The sequence below is a fragment of the Balaenoptera acutorostrata genome, chromosome 10, assembly GCF_949987535.1.
Source record: "Balaenoptera acutorostrata chromosome 10, mBalAcu1.1, whole genome shotgun sequence".
Lineage (NCBI taxonomy): Eukaryota > Metazoa > Chordata > Mammalia > Artiodactyla > Balaenopteridae > Balaenoptera > Balaenoptera acutorostrata.
Window position 1 is genome coordinate 44,362,594 of NC_080073.1, and position 14,769 is coordinate 44,377,362.

A 14,769-nucleotide genomic window follows, 5' to 3' on the forward strand; every position below is an offset into this window, starting at 1 on the left:
CCACCTAAACTGCAAATGTGGGAGTGCCCCAGGACATAGTCATACCCTCTTCTCATTCCACATTCTGCCACCTGGGCAATCCCTTCCATCCCCACGGCTTCAATTGCCACCTATACTCCAACAAATTTCGAATTCTATCTCCTGCCCACACTTCTCTGAACTCTCCATTTGATGTCTCTATCTAGATGCCCCTCAAACACCTCAACTCGAATGCATCTAAAACTGAACTCATGATTTAGCCTCTTCTTTCAAAGCTTCTCCTCCAGTGGATGCTTCCACCACCGACGTAGTTGCTCAAACTATATACCTTGGAGTCACCTTTGACGACTCTTGCTTCTTTGAGTAGGTGAATGATTTCAATAAAATATGGTAAATACAAATTGCAAAATGGAACAAAGATAAGTGGGATTTCATCAAACTGAGGAAGTCTACCAGTGTCACTGCTATTGGCTGACTCAGATGGTGGCCTTGGACACAAAATTTGGGAAAAGGTGTGGTTGACAATCAGTGCTTATTTCAGCTCATCTCTAGCCTGGTCTCTTTGTCTCCCTGAGACTGACGCCTTTGGAGAATACAAAGGCAGAACCCAAGGCAGATTAGAAGCTCTCACCGTACAATAGCTGTCAGTGGAGCAATAAATCAGTCCATCAGGTAATTTAGGTTCTCTTCTTTAGCCCCCGCTCCCACCCTACTATGACTGTAGGCCAAATTAACATTTAGGTTTTTCTATAAGACAATGCAAATCTGGAAGATTGATTTCCTTCTCCATCATTCAGGAAGGAATTATAAGAGAGAGGATTTGTGTAACCTACATATGTGTGCATTCCAGAACCCCATCATTTTCACAGAGAAAGAAAAACATATTATCCTTATCTCTTACATCACAAACACTGGATTAAGAAAGACAAATAACTTAATTTTTCGCACCTTGAAAAAATAACAAAATAATAAGACGGTCTCTGTGGAGAGATCATTTTATGTTAAAACCTTAATTCTTAGAATAGCCCTGCTGGGAATCTGACAAAAGCAGCTTGAGTCCTACATGACATCCCAGGGGACAGAGCACCTGGGAATTTTTTTTTTTTTTTTTTTAAACACTATTTTATTTATTTATGGCTGTGTTGGGTCTTCGTTTCTGTGCGAGGGCTTTCTCTAGTTGTGGCAAGTGGGGGCCACTCTTCATCGCAGTGCGCGGGGCCTCTCATTATCGCGGCCTCTCCAGACGCGCAGGCTCAGTAATTGTGGCTCACGGGCCTAGTTGCTCCGCGGCATGTGGGATCCTCCCAGACCAGGGCTCGAACCCGTGTCCCCTGCATTGGCAGGCAGATTCTCAACCACTGCGCCACCAGGGAAGCCCCGCACCTGGGAATTTTAAAGACCCTTTCAATTCAATCACGCTTAATACTCATTCATCGAGTAGAAGAAGCAGCAGAACCCTGAGGATTCAGACAGAAATCGTTCCCTCAAAGAGTTCAAACTCAGGTCACAGACCTACAGCCAATTATTATAACATAGTGGGATGTGTTCACCAACAGAAGTATGTCCAAATTATAGCCCAGAGGAGGGCTGGATCCTTTGACGAGGTGAGACTTTAGCTGGGTTGTTCAGGATGAATAGGAGTTTACTACACAACCATGATGGGGAAAAGGCATTCCAAGAAAAGGAAACAGTATGTTCAAGGGCATATCTTTTGATCATGGGATGATGCTTCTGTCCTAAAGCAGTTGAGTGGTGGTGGCGGGGGAGGTGGGAGACAAAGGGCAAAGGTGGACAGGGACCAAATCATGGGGAGTCTTATGTGCCATGTTATTAAAGAAGCAAGGACTTTGCTCTGTAACTGGGGAGAGTCTCCATGGTTTTGCGTAGGGAATGGATAGATGAGGAGACAGACTCATGCTTTTGGTTCCTTCTCCTGGACTCTCTTGTCCCCTGTCTGTAGAAAAGTATGGGATTATTCATTCACCTACAATCCTACTGTAAGTTCTCTTGATAAGCTAAAACCATGTATTTTGAAATTTTAGATGTAAGAAAATGAAGAACATTGTGTTATTAAAATTACATTCAGAAAATTACTGTACTTCTTACATGTTTATCGAGCTCCGCTTTAATAAGCAAGGTTTTCACTCCTAAAACATTTTCTAAATATATTACCTTTGTGCTAAGGATACCAACCTTGGGTCACACTTGTTCCCTTTCCTACAATAGCCAGGGGTTAGGCAGAGTTTGTTCAATCAGAAAGGGCTTTTGCATGGGTCTGTGAGATAGTTATCTGTGCAAAGTGTGTGGTCCTTGGACCACTTTAATTTGTCTTTATCACCTGAAAACAAAGCAAAGCAATGAGGGCTTTGTTTTGTCTTGCCAAATGAGTTGCCAACTTCAAGACAACAGTATCCTCTTATGCTATTATTTTTTCACAGCTTCAGCAGCTCCCCAAATCAGTGCTGGAGCTTGGCAAGATGCTGCTCTCTGTGGAAAAGCACTCTTGATTCAAAATAAATATCTGTATGAAGCTTTCCATTACCGGGGGGAACTGGTTTCCCAACAAGAATCTAATGTGCAACATTCAATTAGTAGTAAACAATTTGGTTGCCAAGGACACAAATGAATAAATGAGTACAAATGGATAAAGCCATCCTTAGAGACAACCTGTGGACCAATCAACACGGAAGCCATTGTCTTTTACTGTGTAAATCTGCTCTCAGGGGAAAGCATTAGCCCCTGACCTGAGAGAGAATTAGCAAGGTTTAAGAAGCTATTCAGGATCTCTAAGGGAGGTGGTGAATGTGGAATGAATTTGCTCCTCAGTGATAGTGGTTTTCACAGAAGAGGATTTGGGGCTGTGCAGCCTTTGGTAGGATGTGGTAGGGCTAGGTGAAAGAAGCCCGGGTCTGCAGTGGAACTTTTGAAGCCCTAGTTTTTTATTCCAGAAACAGCTCCTCGACAAAGCACCCAAGTGCATTCCTCACGTGCAGCAAGCGTGCCCTCTGGCAGCCTGGGACGGTGCCTTGAGCACTGAATGCACCAGCCCCTGTGCCCCTCCCTGCGCTCTGATCGGCTGCCTTTCCCCCTCCTTCAACAACGTTATCCCCTCACCCCCTTTTCAGGCCAGTCAGAAGGGGCGTGGCTTGACATTCCCTTGCTGCTGTTGTCTCTTTCCTTGAGTCCTACAGAATTAAGCGTATTTGTATATGATTACTAGCTTTTAAAGATTCGTCTCTTTCTATTATTTGCCCATTTAAAAAAATTTGTAGTTTGTTTTTTCTTAAACATTCTGATTATTAAAACTTTATACTTTTATGTATTTGTACATTTTCTTCTGTACTGGCACAGGTCTTTTAACTTGTAACCACAGTGGTATCTTTTATTCTATAAAATCATAATCTTTGCTTTGCTTCCCTCCTCTTCACGTGTGCTGAGTTAGAAGCTGCATACTGTCAGGATTAGGAATACAGACTAGCCTACCTTGGTTGGAATCCTGGGGCTCCCACGTTCTAGCTCTGTGTCCTTGGGTGGGTTATCTGACTTCTCTGTATCTCAGCTTACTCATTTGTAAAGCGGGGCTATTGTGAGGTCGTGAGAATTAAGTGAGTTAAATACATAAAGCCCTGGAATAGTGTTTGGCTTCCATCTCATGACATGTGTTTGCTATCATTTTTCTTGTTGGGGTCTTTTGTCTACTTCATTTTGTCTCCCTTTTGAGTAGTTAAACCATTTTCCATTAAAAAAAAATGCCCCCTCTGTTATCAACCATGCTTCTATACATATGTGGGTCTGTTTCTGGGCTCTCTATTCTGTTCCATTGATTTATTGGTCTATTCTCAAGCCAGTACTCTACTGTCTTAATTAGTATAGTTTATGATGAGCATTGATACTTGGTAGGGCAAAACCCTATTCTTATTCAAAATTGTCTTGGCTCGTCTTGGTCCTTTATACTTCCATAAGAACCATGAAATCATCTTGTGAATTACATGAAAATCTGATATTTATTGGAATTGCATTAAATTTATAGATTTATTAAGAGATAGCATACTTAGGATATTGGCTATTTCTTTTGCAGCCTTCAAAAGGATTTGCAAATTTCTTCATGAAAGTCTTGCGTTTCTTTTATCAGATATACTTCTACCTGTAGGTGTCCTATAGTTTTGTAGTCAGTGTGAATGGCTTCTTTTACTTTTACATTTTCAAATTGGATCCTCTTGACCTACAGAAATGATTTTGATTTTGGCGTATTGATCTTGGGTCCAGAAATCTCATTGGACTTTCTTTAAGTTCTAACAGCTTGTGCAGTCTCACAGTTTTTTGTTTTGTTTTTGTATTTTGTACCGGTTAGGATTTCGGGTGCCATGTTGAAGAGTAGTAATGACAGCATCCTTCTTGGGGTGTCTGATTTGGATGAAAATGTTTCTAAGATTTCACAAGCAGTAAGCTGTTATTGTGGATATTTTGGTAGCTAGCTCCTTATAATGTTAAGGACATCCCTTTCCCTTACCACTATGCCAAGGGTGTTTATCAAGAATGGGAATTGAATTTTTTCCCCACAAGAATTTACACATATTAATTACTGCTTTATTTCTAGATATCTAAGGATTTTTGTTGCTACTGTGAATAAAATTTTTTCTAGTTATTCTTTTCCCTTTCTTATACTCTCTTTCTCCCTGGCTGTTCTCCTGTGTTCCCTTGGCTGTAAATCTCATCTGTATGTCAAATACACTTAAATTTATTTCTCATCCTCTCTCTCCCTCGAAATCTCCTGACCCGTGTGGCCAATTACTTCCTTTCACAGCTGCTTGGAGGTTTCATAAGTTTCTCAAACTGAACATGCCTCAGACTAAATATTTGACTCTTCCCTTTCCCCATCCCTAAACCTGTTCCCATCTTAGCAAAATGATTCATCATCTACCTTAATTTCTCTTGGAGAAATCCTGTTTGTCCTTCCTTCCTGCCTACGTTCAATCTATCTGCATGTCCTGTTCATTGCTGGGCTTCCTTTCCTGCTCACTCTCTACTCTGACCTTTAGCAATTTTGAGGAGCTGAGAGGACACCTGGACCAGAATAGGAGGCTGCTGGGTAGGGGCCCTGATGACTGGTGGCTTTGGTGGGTCAAGTGGTCAGCAGTAACATGTGTCATTCATGCCAAGGGGCCGGTGAGACCAGACAAGGTACCTATGGCAGAGTCCAGCAGAGAAGGACACCACAAAGACCAGCCACCCCTTCCCTCATTGCCACGAGGACTCTTGGCTTCCCCATACTCTTTTCCACCTTGAGAAGGAATAGAGGGAGGTAAGGAATAGTCCTGATAAGGAGCTGAACTTTAACTGACTACTTATTAGCAAGAGACAGTTTATGCCAGAAACAATCGAGGCAGTATGAATTCAGAGGTTCTCCTGCCCTGTCCCTTCTCCTTTCTTGTAGTATTGTATCAGTTATACAATTATAGAGCAATGAAAAAGTTATGTGATTTTTTTTTTTGGTACAACTGAGCTGAATTTTAATAAATCTGAAATTTCTTGTTTTATTAACTTAAAATTCTTTTCCCAAGTATATATTAAACCACCCCTTCCTTAAGCCATGTAACGTATTAAGAGATCTTGGGAGTGATCACTGCCCTCCTTTGGAGTTTTGATCTCTGAAGCCAGAATATTGTTCTCACAGAGGGTTCAGGCCCTAGGTAGTCAGTTGCCTCCTGTCCTTCCCATGTTGAGTTCTCTAATCACAAGACAAGGGCAGCCTTTGCTCATGGTTCTGAGGGACCTGATTGACAAGAATTGGAGAAGTGTACTGTCTTCCAAATACTGACCTGCATCCACCCTTCACTTGGTAGAGCCTGTACCCATTTCTATGTCTGACTTCCCGTGACCCCATGGAGATGTAGCACGGCAACTTACAACTTGCACTGTCTTTCTTTCCAGAGGACCACCTGGGACTAAGGGCCACGTGCCGCTTCTATTAAATAATTACCCCACACCCCAACTGCCTTTTAAAAAAGATGGTAGAAAGGAAGGAAGTCTGGATGGAAGGAAGAAAATCCATTTTATGTTCACGGTTCTCACTTCCACCTGCAGTCTCCTTAGGGAATAGTGAAAGTGTGTTTAAAGATACCTATGACATTGGTAGGTATGTAGAGATGCTAATGCCATCTCTAGAATATGTAATTGATTTAAGCTTGCTAATTCATTTGCATGAATTAAGAAAAGTTATAGTGGGCTCACAACCAATCAGAATGGCCATCATTAAGAAGTCTACAAATAATAAATGCTGGAGAAGGTGTGGAGAAAATGGAACCCTCTTGCACTGTTGGTGGGAATGTAAATTGGTGCAGCCACTGTGGAAAACAGTATGGAGGTTCCTCAAAAAACTAAAAATAGAATTACCAAATGATCCAGCAATCCCACTCCTGGGCACATACCCAGACAAAACTGTACTTCAAAAAGATACATGCACCCCTATGTTCATAAGCAGCACTATTTACAATAGCCAAGACATGGAAACAACCTAAATGTCCATTGACAGATGAATAGATAAAGAAGATGTGGTACCTATATACAATGGAATATTACTCAGCCATAAAAAAGAATGAAATAATGCCATTTGCAGCAACATGGGTGGACCTAGAGATTATTATACTAAGTGAAGTAAGTCAGAAAGAGAAAGACAAATACCATATGATATCACTTACATGTGGAATCTAAAATATGACACAAATGAACTTATCTACAAAACGGAAACAGACTCACAGACATAGAGAACAGACTTGTGGTTGCCAAGGGGGCGGCGGTGAGGGAGGGAAGGATTGGGAGTTCGGGATTAGCAGATGCAAACTATGATATACAGGATAGATAAACAACAAGGTCCTATTGTATAGCACAGGGAACTATATTCAATATCCTGTGATAAACCATAATGGAAAAGAATATGAAAAAGAATATATATGTATAACTGAATCACTTTGCTGTACAGCAGAAATTAACACTATAGTATAGTATACTAAATATAGTATAGTAAATCAACTATACTTCAATAAAATTAATTAAAAAAAAAAGAAACGGAAAAGTGTAGTGGGTTCACAAAGTCTCTTATTTTTTCCTAAAGAGCCCAGTTTTATAACTTTCAAGATCAGTTAGAAAAGTCCCTTCCTGTGTTGCCTTTTTCATTCATCAGACTCTGTTGCCTGAGTTAGAGCAGAGGTCCCTGAGGGACGTGGGACTGCTAAAGAGCATCTGGGGACAGGCAGCGACAGGCTGAGGGCTCCTGCAGCCATTGTGAGAGGCACCCTTTGTTCATGTTCTCGTTACTCAAGCATCTACCGAACACCTGTTCTGAATTAGGAATCGAACAAAGCTCTGAGGGCAGAACACTTAAGGGCAACCCTACAGGTTCCAGATGCTCTCCTAGAATTATATACAGCACATAAGGCCAGGGCACAAAAGAGGGAGGAGTGATCATTTCTCCTTGGGGGAAGGGAAGGCTCTGGAAAGTCTCCACAGGAAGTGACTTGGCTTTGGGCTGAGCCCCAAGGTGTTAGAAGCATTTGCTGTGTAACTGTTGGTGGGAAGGAAGTAGGCGGAAGGACCCCTAAGGCTCAAGGTCCAAAGGCTGAAACAATCCTGCCTCTTGGGGGCCAGGAAAAGCTGGGTTGGGCTGGATGCACTCACCAGGGGAGAGTCCCTCCTTGAATAAAAGCCTTATTATTGAAAAAAGGTAATCTTCCCCATGGACTTTTGCCTGCATCTCCTTGGCCAGAATGTGGTCACATAGGGAGTTGTATATATTTAACTGGGCATATCATGCTGCCAAACAAAATCAGGGTTTGTTATTGAAGGGCAGGGCAGATGTTGGGTAGTCAGTAGTCATACTGGCGATTATGAGTTTTCTATTATTATTATTATCATTACTATATGATTTGTCGAGTTTACATAACTTCTTCAGGTTTCAATTTCCTCATCTCTAACATGGGGACAGTAGAGACTACCTGGAGGGTTATATTGGGAATTAAAAATGACAGATATAAAGCATCTGGAGCATAGTAGGTGCTCAATAAATAGTGAGGGGAGGTTCTTGTTCTCCCTTTGGTTCCTCTCCTTCACTTCCTTTTTCTCCTTCTTCAAATACCTGCCTCACTTTCCCCTCCTCTGTAGTTTTAGAGTATATGGAGACATCTGAAAAGCCTAGAAGAAATTATATTTTACAGTTTCAAGTTCAGTCACTTTTTTTCTCTTCATCCTGCCAGACAGTTTATAATTATATTTGCTTTGCAATTAGGTAGTATAGTTTGTGAAAACATCATGTAGTGTTTATAATGATTTGCTTTTAGCCACGAAAGTAAATAATGATGTCTTTACTTCATTAAGCATTTAATTAATGCTTAAATTAAATGTCATGTGAGATACATAAAGAGTGTGTCTGAAGAAGTCAATAGAATTAGGTCAAATGAATTTGAATGAATTCTTAGTGAAAGGAAAATGGAGTTTATGAAGCAAGTTATTTGTATTTGGTAGTGCTAGGTTCTTCACCTACTTTATTTTATTTAATACTATCAAAGCCCCTATGAGTTAAATGTTATTATTATTTTTTATTCCCCTCTATTATGGACTGAATGCTTGTGTCTCCCAAAATTCATATGTTGAAATCTAATCCCCAGTGTGATGGTAGTTGGAGGTGGGACCTTTGGGAGGTGATTAGGTTATGAGGGTGGAGACCTCATGAATGGGATTAGTGCCCTTATTACAGAGACCCCAGAGAGCTCCCTCACTCATTCCACCATCTATGAACCAGGAAGTGGGCTCTCACCAGACACAGAATCTGCCAACACCTTCATCTGGGACTCCCCAGCCTCCAGACTATGAGAAATAAATTTCTGTTATTCACAAGCTGCCCAATTTATGGTATTTTTTATAGCACCCAAACTGAGGCAGACACCCTCTTTTAGGTGAGAAAACTGAGTATATTAATTCAGAATTGTATTTGACTGTTTGTAGCTGAAATAATAGTGGTTTAAACAAGGTGGAAGTTTGTTTCTCCTGTAAAAGGTGGTCAGTGTTCAAGGATCCAGGCCTAGAACCACTGTCATCAAGGATTCAGGCTCCTCCAGCTTTGTGCTCTGCCAAGTGGCTTTATCTGCAAGGTTGAGCTATGATCCAAAAATAAATCACTAGATTGTAGTTTGTGCCCAAGAATAAACTGCTAGATTGTAGCTTGTTCACATTCTTATCTTCCCTAGATAATTCCAAATTGTTTCTGGAAATACACAGTCTTTCAAAGCACACATGGAACATTTAAAAACATTGACTGTGAAACATGAAGCTCAACCAATATCAGAGTCATTATCATACAGACCACTCTCTGACCAGAATGCCTTAAAATCAGAAGTCAATGTAATAAAAATAACTTCATACACTTGGAAATTTTACAACAGATTTTTTAAAATAATTGATGAATCAAAGAAGAACTCATTCATATTTAAAATGAAGAGAAAATGAAAATTTTATGTTAATATTGTGGTATTCAGCTGAAGTCGTATGAAAAGGTTATGGTCATAAATGCATATGTGAGAAGAGTTTGTCTCAAGAATACGTAAAAAGCACAAGAACATAAGCCTAAAGAAAACTGAAAAAAAGAAATAATAAATGAACTCAGAAATTAATGGACTAGGAAAAAAACGAACAAAGACAAGCAGGAAACCCAAGAGCTTGTTTTTGAAAAGAATCGTAAAGTGGATAAGTTCTGGCAAGATTAATCAAGAAAATGAGAGAAGATGCAAATATATGATATAAACCATAAAGGGGGCTGCAACTATAAATTTATCACAGATTTTAAAAGCTATAGGAAAATGCTATGAGTGACATTACGTCTACATCTATAAAACTTTATTTAAAAAATGAATGATTTTTCCAAGTATATAATTTGAAAAGTATGTAAGGTATGGTCTGACTTTTTATTAACTATATATTTACATGTAAATATTCTCAAGGCAAAAAAATATGTTCAAATATTTTTAAGTGGTTAACTATGATAAGAATTTAGGAATTTTTATCATTTTCCTTCATCCAAGTTTTTAAATTCTCAACAGTGAATAAGGTCTTCAAACCTACTAAGGACTGGTGAGGGAGGGACAGAGGAAGCACACATGGGTCACAGTCCCCTCGGGACCCTGCCTGAATTTACACTGCAGCCCCCCACTGTGAGCCTCTGTGCTCTGGCAGGAGGTGCTGGCCACCGTACTGTCCTGATGTCTCCACACTCCATCCTCTACTATTCCTTTCTTCAGGGAGCTGTTTCCCCAACTTTCAGTCTTTTTCACCCTGGGACATGGACCCATGCACTCCTGCAGCCTTATCCCATCCTTGGGCCCACCTCCAGTTCCCCAAAGTCCAGGCTGGTCCCATCGCCTGGACACATGCTCCCTGGAGAGGAGGGCTGAGCACAGGGAGCTCAGACCGTGTTGAGCCTGGTCAGACAGCACCAGATGCTGGAGTCACAGGGACCTGGGTTCAAATCCCCATCTGCCTCTTACTGGCTCTTTGAACTTGGTCATATTCCTTACTTATCTCATCTTTAGTTTGTTGATGATAATGCCATATTAGAAAAATGAGGTAAAGTATATAAAACAACCACCATATAATAGGGCCTCAGGAAATGTGAATTATTTCTTCTGCCATTAGTTATTTGCCTGTAGTTACAACTAATTTACTAGGAAGCCTGGTATGGTGGGAAAGGATGGCTCGTGTGTATGTTGCTATGGCTCAGCATGTGGACCTTAGCGTTTCTAAACTGGGGCATGGTGTGGGGCAGAGTTGGAGAGGAGTATATATAACCAATTACAATGTATCCCAAACTAAGCGCCGTACTTCTGCTACCACAGGCAATAGTAGCCAGAGCCTTTCCACTGACTGTAAACATTTTACTAAAGGAAGGGGGGAAATGCTATGTTAAAGCTGGGTGAATTTTCAGCTGGTTAATCTAGAAGAATGTCAGGGTTCCAGGGCAGAGAACTGCTTTTCCATTAGGAACACATGTGATGAGTAACAAGCAGTTAGGCTGCTCCCTGCTGGGCACGGTGGGCGAAGGCATAGAGTAAGGAGAGTTGCCAGGGAATACTTTGAGAACTTTCCCCTGATGCGCTGGGGAAGAGATGGCTGGGAGGGGGTCTAGATAGGCATAGAGTGGGCCCAGGCATCTTGTCAGGTGGGTGGGAATTGAGAATTCAGTCAGAGCAGAAATTTAGAGTCACAGGAGACTTAAAATCTCCCTCTTACCCTCTGCCGGTCATTCATAAAAATTTGGGGCAAGTGCTAGATTTTCTGTTGTTTGTGATGAGTGCCTGAACAGTCTGGGGAAAGATGACCCCAGAAGGCTGGAGGAATTAGGGTTGTCCGAGTTGCCTGTGAAAAGCTGAGTAACATCATCTCCATGTGCTGGGAGCCTAAAGAAATGACTCCTGCTTGTTAGTCCTGGAGTGTTTCATTTCATTATTTCCCATGGGAGCAGAAACTTGAGCTGGACTTTGCCACATGTGCAGGGTTTGGTAGGGCTTTGGCAGATCTTTAGGGTCATAATTGCAATGAATCAGACCCTAAAAATCAACTTTAGTTTCTCATTGGTCTAAAAATGTTTGTTTGTACAAAGCATTTTTTATTTGTTTTTTTTTCTTTTGATGTTGCTGACCATCTCCTCCTCCTGCAAATTTGGAGATTTGTCTTCTAAGAGTCTGCTACTCCTCCCACCTCCCTGGCTGCCCCCTGCTGCTCCTTCTTCCCTAGCTCTTCTTCCTGGAGCTCGAAGGTAGGCCCACTACTCCTCCTGGGAGCCTTCCCTCGCCTGGCTCCTCACTCAGCCCACACCCAGCACATCCACTCCCAAGGCTGTGTCTCTTCCATGAGGTGAAGGACCCTCGAGCTGACAGCTCTAGCTCCTGAGTTTCGGATGCCCATTTCCACATGGATGTCATGAGCGCCTTAAATTCATGATATCCCAGACCAATGAGATGATCTCCCTCCCTCTCATCTATTCAGACTCCTGATCAGCTGATGGCATGACCACACTCCCAGTCACAAGGGCTAGATCCTTCGCAGTGATGGGTAACTCCTGTGCTACCTCATCACCTGTGTCCTGGCACTGTCACCGCTCCCACACTGCCCTGCAGACCGGGTGGGCTCTCAGGTGGACTGCAATTCACCCTTCTGTATCTTTGCTTAGGAATCAACTGTTCCCAACCCTCCACAAACCCTTATCTCTGCTGTCCAAATCTCAGGGCCAAATGTTTCCACCCATGTTTTACCTGCTTCCCCAGCCCAATGTATGGCCCCGCTCTTGTGGACTCTCCGTGCCATTGTCTCAGCACATTCTCATGTTCCACAGCATCCCTTCCTTGTATTGCACTTACTAACATCTATGCAACATTCCTCCATCTACAAGATGTCAGCAGGATGTTTAGCTGATCCATCCCCTCAGTCTCCTCAGAGACTTGTACGTGTTTGGGCTCAATAGATGGGTTTTGTGGCCATGAGTACACCATGTGCATCCTTGCCCATCTTCCCACCTGATGGATACTTTTCTTGAGGATGGGACTAAACATGATTCAGCTTTGCATCCCCTACAGAGCCTGAGCACTGTGCCTGGCACAACCTAAACATATCATAAATGCTGAAGTGGATGCTTGAAGGTAACCCTATTAATCATTTAGTATTTATTGTACCTTGAAGAACTCTAACATTAAAAGTTTTGGATAAAGCAGATGAGCCTATAAGAGAAACTGAGACGGAAGGGCTAGAGATGGAGGAAGGAATCTAGGAGAACATGGAGTGACAGGACAGGGAAGCATTTACATGGAGAGAGGGATCGAGGAAGAAGACGGCTGGTCTGGCAGCATGGAGGTCTTTATGTGAACCACGTATCTTTGGGAGGTAGGAACAGAAGCCAGATTGGAGTGCACTGAGGGGGAGGAGACGTAGAAATGGAGAAAAAGAGTGTTGATAACTTCTCAAGAACATTGCCGGGCTTCCCTGGTGGCGCAGTGGTTGAGAGTCTGCCTGCTAATGCAGGGGACACGGGTTCGAGCCCTGGTCTGGGAAGATCCCACATGCCACGGAGCAGCTGGGCCCGTGAGCCACAACTACTGAGCCTGCGCGTCTGGAGCCTGTGCCCCGCAACGGGAGGGGCCGCAATAGTGAAAGGCCCGCGCACCGCGATGAAGAGCGGTCCCCACACCGCGATGAAGAGTGGCCCCCACTTGCCGCAACTAGAGAAAGCCCTCGCACGAACCGAAGACCCAACACAGCCAAAAATAAATAAATAAATAAATAAAGTAGCTATAAAATTAAAAAAAAAAAAAAAAAAACATTGCCTATAAAAGTGAGGAGTTATAGAGAGGAAAAGAGACATGACAGTGAGATTCAGAGAGGATTCTCTTTCAAAATGGGATATTCATGAGTATGATTAAGAGCTTCTGAAGTAGGGAAGACTTTCTGAACTAAAATATAAAACCCTGAGTAAGAACTAGGAAACTTAATTACATAAAAATTATTTTTTTTGCATGATAAAAGCAGGTGAAATATTGGGAAAGAGCATTTGCAACATACATAACAGGTGTAACACATAATATGGACTCTACAGACTGAGGTACAAAAGGATGTATTTTCTTCTTATAACTACACTCAACTTGCTCCTCAGTCCTCACTTCTATCTGTAGCAGAAGACAACCCTATCAAAAAACAAAAAAGTTAAAAAACAAAAACAAAAACAAAAAAACAAAAAACAAAAAAGTTACACAACATTATAAATCACCTAACTATACTTCAATTAAAAAATTAGAAACCAACCAACAAACAAAAAATCAAAATATCCCCTCAGAGTAACTTAGTTGTTTTTAATGTATTCATCCTTAAAACCCAGATCATCTTCTCTGTCTTCAAAGAATCCATCCCCTTTTCATGGTTTCCTTTATCTTTGTACATACTTCTGTTGGTCGATGTCACCGTGTCTTGTAATTACATACTGCACATCTGTGTGTACAACTTGACCTTGAGTTTGTTGAGAGGAGGGATATTCTCAGTGGCCGGTATATGCACATTACCTGTGTATATTTGTAGACTCTTGTTGGTTAATAGTCATTTAAGTCCCCTGTGTGCTTCAATGTTTTGGAGTGTTAGGTAGGACTATTTCTGCATGTGTCACATTTCCACAAAGGATGCTGTAGTAATTAAGTTTTTACCCGCCTTTCAGAATATTTCAAGAATCAAAACTCTCTAGTCTCTCCTCTTCCTCCTCTTACTTTTCCTTTTTAACTGAGGTAAACAGTAAAATGCACAAAAATTAAGTGTAGAGCTCACTGAATTTTTACATATGTATACACCTGTGTAGTCATCTCCCAGATCAAGATCCAGAACATTTTCCGCCCCCAGCAGGCTCCCTCCTGCCTCTTCTTAGTCAGACCCCACCTCCTCCAAATATAACTATGTTCTGATTTCTAGCACCATGCACTAGACTAGTTTTGCCTGTTTTTGAACCTCATATAAATTGAATCATATAGCATGTATTTCTTTGTGTTTGGCTTCTTTTGTTCGACATTATGTTTGTGAGATTCAAACATGTTGACCTGTGTCTTACAGCCTGTTCTTTCTCATTCTGGTGTAGTATTTCATGGTATGAATAGAGATTATGCTTTCAATAACAAAGCTTTCTTGGTTTTTTAGAGAAACGGCCATTCCTAAATCTAGAATATTATTTTGCCATAGATGTGTTTGGCTTTGTAATATTTTTTCCTGTCCTAAGTG

The 14,769-nt window shown here is 41.5% G+C and overlaps 1 protein-coding gene across 2 annotated transcripts in view; it reads left to right on the forward strand.

Moving 5' to 3' along the window:
• MOBP (myelin associated oligodendrocyte basic protein) overlaps nt 1-14,769 on the forward strand; it is a 43,098-nt gene that overhangs the window by 4,752 nt on the left and 23,577 nt on the right. The gene's annotated exons all lie outside the window — the stretch shown is intronic.